The 6000-nt window shown below is 40.4% G+C and overlaps 1 protein-coding gene and 1 long non-coding RNA gene across 5 annotated transcripts in view; one reads left to right on the top strand and one right to left on the bottom strand.

Moving 5' to 3' along the window:
• The window catches only part of LOC139818277 (uncharacterized), a 91091-nt gene that overhangs the window by 66598 nt on the left and 18493 nt on the right, over positions 1–6000 (bottom strand). The window lies entirely within an intron of this gene.
• Positions 256–2116, top strand: LOC139817386 (uncharacterized). 4 transcript variants are annotated; one of them, XR_011733219.1, is made up of 5 exons: positions 256–478; positions 542–597; positions 735–940; positions 1036–1243; positions 1323–2116. It is a non-coding gene; the product is annotated as an uncharacterized lncRNA (long non-coding RNA). The 4 variants fall into 4 exon arrangements; XR_011733218.1 differs by having other exon boundaries at positions 542–653; XR_011733216.1 differs by having other exon boundaries at positions 542–658.

The following is a 6000-nucleotide window of genomic DNA, read 5'->3' as shown; positions in this document are numbered from 1 at the left end:
CATATATATATATACCCTAAGAGCACAGTTGACGGAAAGTCGACGGCTAGTCGACTTTTATAAGTCGACTTTTAGTCGGCTTCTAAAAATGGCGAAAAGTCGACTAAAAGTCGACTTCTAAATAGTCGACTTATAAAAGTCAATTTTCCGTCGACTTTTATAAGTCGACTTCTAGTCGACTTCTAGTCGACTTCTAAAAATGGCGGAAAGTCGACTAAAAGTCGACTTCTAAATAGTCGACTATAAAAAGACGGAAAGCAGTCAAACGGCGCGTCATCAATATGGCGGCGAATCTCGAGGAGGCTGGAGGAGAAAATTAATGTTTACGCGAGTGCAAGGAATACATGCCGCGAGACAGGACACGATAAGACGTCGAAAAGCGCCGCGCTATCAACCACCGCCACGAAACGTCGTCGTCGTCGTCATCATTGTCTTCCCGTTGACTTCCTCGATTAGATCAGAATACTGGAATTTGACTGTATGTATGTTGCAATATGTTTGAGACGGTTGTCTACATTGTCTACAACAAGAATTGTTACAGAATGCCGTTACCAACCGACATGGAAGCGAAATTGCTGCGCCAGATAGTTCTTGCAGGTATGGCGGATCTAAAAAAGGATCAGGATAAGGCCAAGTGGAAATATGCTTTAGAGGTTAGGTATGGTGTGTTATTAATTATCATCGATAATTAAGACCTATTGAATGCGACCTCTCTATTCTGAACCATCTTTCAGAACACCATCAGAAATGGAGGAACCTGGTTCATGCATTCTTCGTGCGTTCTACGGAAAATCAGTCCGGAATAGGTGGCTTATAAAGAGGTGTACGAAACGAATAAGATATATATGCGAGGTGTCACGGCGATAGAACCCGAATGATTGCCGAAATTCGCTTCCACGCTATGCCATCTTAGTGAATTATTGGTTGATCCACCGCCAAGGTATTTTTATCACAATTGTTGCTTTATAATGTTTTCCCTATTTATTTATAAAGATATTAATCTTCATTATGATCGAATATTATTCTCATTTATAGATATAATCAAGGAACCGGGAAGATCATTTGCCGCGTGTCTGGTACATTTGGAAAGGCCGGATGGGGACTACCATCGATATAGAGCATCTGTGGACGGTGTAAAGTGATTCGCGTATTTCTTCTTGGAGGGTCAAGTGTACCCTAAGCTGAAACGATTTGTTCCGTCGTTGCTGATGACACCTGGGAGCATCACCAAGTCATGGGCCAAGTAAGTCGTTATTCTATCTCCTTTCTATTTCACGTTGATTAATCGAATAGATTACATCAATTCAATACGATTTTTTCAGGTTGATACCACGCACTCAAGCAATAGTACAAACGTTGCAGTCGCAGGGAGTCGTGTCCAAATACAAACTGCTAGAAATCTGGGGTTTGGATGAAAAATGTGAGATTTTAATTTATAAAATAATATTTAGATATTATCATCGAGTAGACTTCTATACAATACTAGACCGCTGACAGGCATCTCGGCCGTGATGCTTGCCGCCATGTTGATTTTAGTCAAGATATGCTATACTACAGATTCTATACAAGTAGTTTTATACAAGATTTCTATACAATAGTCTGGCATATACAGAATGTCCAAAAGAAAGGGTTTAATACTACAGGAGTAGTGGTTCGATTTCGGCATTCAAGTAGCTACACGTTGAAGGCATGACTTACAAACTTATTGATAACATGTACCAATATTTAACACAAAAACATTCGCCTGCTTCGTTATGTACTGTAATAACGAATGCAGATAAACGCACATTATGAGCAACTGAACACCCGATAGTGACTTATTGTTAATTCAATATGGCCGCACCCTTCACTAACACTTGCACCTCGCACTCGCATCAGCTTTTCGGCAGTGCGTCCATAGATGTTAATGGTCTAGTATAAAAGTCTGTGGATATTATATATTTATAATTTTAGTTCTGTTGTCAGCTTACAAGAAGTGGCTGCCGGAATCCGCGCACGCAGAAGTGGCACAGATATGACGGCACACAGTGGCCGCCTTTGTAATTAAGAATAAAACATTAGGATTGTAATTATACAGTTTTTTAGATAATTAAATTATTTTATATATGAAAAAAAATCGAAATGCATCAGTTTTAGCCTTCCAGCAAAGGGTCGATTGTGTATCTTGAAATAATGAGGTAAAAATTACAAAAGTGAGAAAATTCATTAGCGTATCTACGATTTTATTTATCAGAATCTAATAAAATCTGTTAACTTTTGTCATTTTCACCTCATTTCAAGATACACAACCGACCTCCAGACGTACGCGGCGGCGGTTTATTTTATCGACTTTAAAAGTTGGCGGGAAGTCGACTTTCCGTCATGACGGGAAGTCGACTTGAAGTCGACTTCTACCGATACTGACTTGGCAGAGAAGTCGACTTTTTTAAGGACGAAAGTCGACTTGAAGTCGACTTGAAGTCGGCGAATGTCTCAAAAAACGCCGACTAAAAGTCGACTTTCCGTCATGACAAGAAGTCGACTTCCCGTCATGACAAAAAGTCGACTTTTAGTCGGCGTTTTTTGAGACATTCGCCGACTTCAAGTCGACTTCAAGTCGACTTTCGTCCTTAAAAAAGTCGACTTTCTGCCAAGTCAGTATCGGTAGAAGTCGACTTCAAGTTGACTTAAAGTCGACTTTTTGCTCTTATATATATTGTAACGACCTACTGTTTTGAGGTATCGAACGCGGACTAGCTCGTCGGACCAGGAGTTCGATAGGTAGGCCCAGAGGCATTGACGTGGTTTTAGTTGACAATAATTACGGTTTATTAACAGTAACGGCTTACAATAAGTAAGGCGCCGGAAGCGCTCGCAATTACACATGCATTTACACGGTTTTACACATACAAATCACGCGGGTTATGTGCAACGGGTTGCGTGGTGATGTAACGAGTTTACGCCGGCTATATATAATCGGTTTACGCGGTGCGGAACGGTTACCTGCGGAATGCGCGTGTATGGATACGGAAGGCGCGTACGCGGGCTATATACAGTCGGTTTACGCGGTTCGGCTACGGATCTCCCGGCGAGGGCGCGAATCGCAATCGGGAAGATTCGGTGGAATAGAGCGATCGTCAGTTTGATAAAGCTGGCCGGTCGGTCGGTTCTGGAGATTATCGGCGCTCCGGCAACAAGACGGTTTGTCTTTGCTGCGCACCGTCCTCCATCTTGTCCCGATGTGGTGGTGCCATGATGCGCATGTTTAGAGCCGTGCGCTCCATATGGAGGATGGTGACCCGGTCGTCCGGCCGGAGAACCACCCTCGGTTGTGGCAGTCCCGTTCTCGGGATCTTGGGCAGCTTGGAGGTGGACGGTATGGGCTCCGAGAAGTCGTTGGACCACCGTCGGCTTCAAGGCCAGTTACGAAGATGCTCAGTATAACGACTTTTTGTCTGACGATGTATTCACTGGTTCCGCGTATACCAAGTTCGCGTTCGTGAAGAAACTGCACCGGTGACAATCGTTGCACACCCATGAATCTTTCTCTTCGTAGATCTTGATTGTCCTTGGTAACATTGATGATATCTAATTTTTTATCGTAATTATCAGCATTATTGTATATAGAGTCTATATATTTCTCGTGAAGGTCGAATATTTCCATGTTTCTCGCCGCAAAAAGGCACGCACTTTATACTGTCCCATTCATGGCAATGTTTTTTTATTGTGTACAAATTGGGTACATATTATACGGAAATATTTGATACAACGAATTTCTATAATTAGAACAGGACCGGCCATCTATCGCATCGAGATAATTCAATCACATGCTTTCAAACAGCATACATGTGTGCAACATCTACGTCTGACGAAGTGACCATGTACGAAACACGTACAGCAAGAGCATCACCTAGCACCACCCGTAGAATAATAAAAGTATATAGCGCAGAACTTCGTACTAGAATCCTTATATAAGAGTCTGGCCATTGAGGCTATTTTGTAACAAAATGGCGTCTTGCATCTTATACAGAGACTCTAGCATCTAGAGTCAAGGACACTCAGAGACTCGCCAGCCTTAATCTAAAGAAGAAGAAGGAGAAGGGGGCTGTAATCGGATTCTAATTGGTTTCGCCATTTTGTTACAAAAGATTGATTGAGCCAATACGTGTGAGTCTACTCAGTGGCCAGATTCTTATATAGGGACTCTACTTCGTACGTCCGATTCAGCGCAATGATTTGTGAATTAAGTACTATCTTGTCGATAATTTCCATAAGGTTATCACTCTGATTACTGATGTAATCATCTGTCATGCGACAACATGTGATCTTCGTCGGATGACTCATTTAATATTAGGGGTATTCAAATAAGTTAAAGTTTAACGGTTTAACAGGCTATGTCGGGTTAAAGTCGAGTAAAAAGTTAATTAATTAACTTTGGGCGCACTACTCTTTAAGGTTATGCAAAATACATAAGTGACTCATTAACCTATCACATTAATCTTTGGGTTAAAAGTGTAAAAATTAACTTTTTATAACCTGTCAAACCGTTAAACTCTAAAGGCTCAGTCACAATAAAAAAAATAAGGAATAAGATAAAGGAATAAGGAATAAAGAAATGTCGCATCTCACTTCAATACACGTACATTAAAGTGAGATGCAACATACCTTATTCCTTATTCCTTATTTTTCTCATTGTGACTGAGCCCTAACTTATTTGAATACCCCTATTGCCTCAAAATTATTATGGTTTATTTCTATTTTTGCTCATTATCGTGAAAATCTTTCTTTATACTGAACACTTAGCGCAAAAACTTCAACTCGATTTGGAACGTTTACGTGCGAGACGTAGCTGAAGAATGGTCTACTCGCCAATATACAGATCCATCATCTTCGCGACATGAGATGCTTATGCATTTTTGTACTTATCGTACGACATATATTTGTTTATAAATTCAAACAGCCGGACATCGGCGCTTGCTTCTGTAATGCGCAACACCATAACCGAATGGCATTGCAAAATATGTCCCGTCACGCTCGCCGAATCTCCGATAAACTTTTTTTTTAAAAATGAAGAGGACACCGCGACGGTTAAATCATCCTCAAACGGCTCTTTCTAGATTTTTTTTAGCAATTATTTATCTTGGATATTTTATCTTTAAACCGTCAAAACATCAGCGCTAGCTTTTGTAGTGCAGATGAGACGCAATAACCGAATGGCATCGCGAAATACGTCCCGACAGGCTCACCGAAACCTTGATAAAAAAGCTCTTCTTAGAAAAAATGAAGAAGTAAAATATCGAGTAACGCATTTCGTTCCAACATCCACTCTGTGTATGAAATGTAAGAAAAAAAAATATCAAGTGTCACGCAATCTAAGTCTGTTTATTTATATTGATGATTTATAAATTCTAGCAGCCGGACGGTGGCGCTAGCCTTTGTAATGTGATACGTTGTTATAAACATTTTATAAACATATCTCGACACGTTCGTCGAAACCCTGATAATCCTCCCTCCCCCATGTGACGTCAGCCTCCTCGCTACCGAGTTCCCCGCTCCCCGCGCGGAGCTGCTGAGTTAGAACCGGCCTACTATACCTACTGATATACAAGTCGCAAAGCAAGCAGTCAATACATTTGTTATAGTGATGCAAGAGTCGTCTGTATTATCAACAAAATTACCATTTTCTATACTTCCATTGTATAGACAAGGATAGTATCTACGTTGCACACACACATACGCATAAATCGTAAATACATACTGTACTCTTATATTATACTTCTAATCTCGATTTGAAGGGTTTATCGATGTTTTTCTTATTGTGCAATTCAGGGAAACTCATTTTTACGTTTGTATCAATGGTATATCTCTTGTATGAAACACATCTTGTGATAAGTTAACAGCGATCGCTGCAACTTGAGACGTCATATTAGGATAAAAGTAAGTAAACATCTGTACTTCCGTAATTTTTTCTTGTTTTCTATATAAAATCGGAGTTTCCTTAAATCATTTATGTATGTACTG

The sequence above is a fragment of the Temnothorax longispinosus genome, chromosome 8 (genome assembly GCF_030848805.1).
Source record: "Temnothorax longispinosus isolate EJ_2023e chromosome 8, Tlon_JGU_v1, whole genome shotgun sequence".
Taxonomy (NCBI): Eukaryota; Metazoa; Arthropoda; class Insecta; order Hymenoptera; family Formicidae; genus Temnothorax; species Temnothorax longispinosus.
This window is presented reverse-complemented; position numbering and strand designations above follow the sequence as displayed.